This window comes from Geospiza fortis, unplaced genomic scaffold (assembly GCF_000277835.1).
Source record: "Geospiza fortis unplaced genomic scaffold, GeoFor_1.0 scaffold1772, whole genome shotgun sequence".
In the NCBI taxonomy this organism is placed as follows: Eukaryota; Metazoa; Chordata; class Aves; order Passeriformes; family Thraupidae; genus Geospiza; species Geospiza fortis.
Window position 1 is genome coordinate 355,650 of NW_005054570.1, and position 448 is coordinate 356,097.

Here is a 448-nt window from a genome sequence, read left to right on the forward strand (position 1 = left end):
CCACAGCCATTGTCTGCTGGCCCGGCACCAGAGCCTGGCCCGGGGGCGCTGTGGGGTGGTTCCCTCCTTCCACTGCAGCAGGGGTGCAGCGACATCAGCAATGGGATTGTGCTGTCCCTGAATCAGGATGCAAAGGCAGCGGGGTTTGGGGGGCGCGTCGGCGACAGCTCCCGGAGCTCTGAAGGGACGAAGGTTTCGGCTTTTCCTTCTAAATGCCGACATTTGAGTAACGTTATCAGCGAGATGATACTGCTCAACCACAGGAGCGTCACGCAGGGACGTGGAGCGCAGCCACCGCCCGGCTCCAGCCAAGCACAGCCCTCCGCCACCGCGGGAGGCGGCCGGCTCTGCCCCTGCCCTGGCCCTGGTCCCGGTCCCTGCCTCTGTCCCGGTCTCAGCCCCCGGCCCGGCCCGGCCCGGACACGCGGCAGCGCCGGGGCGGGGCCCC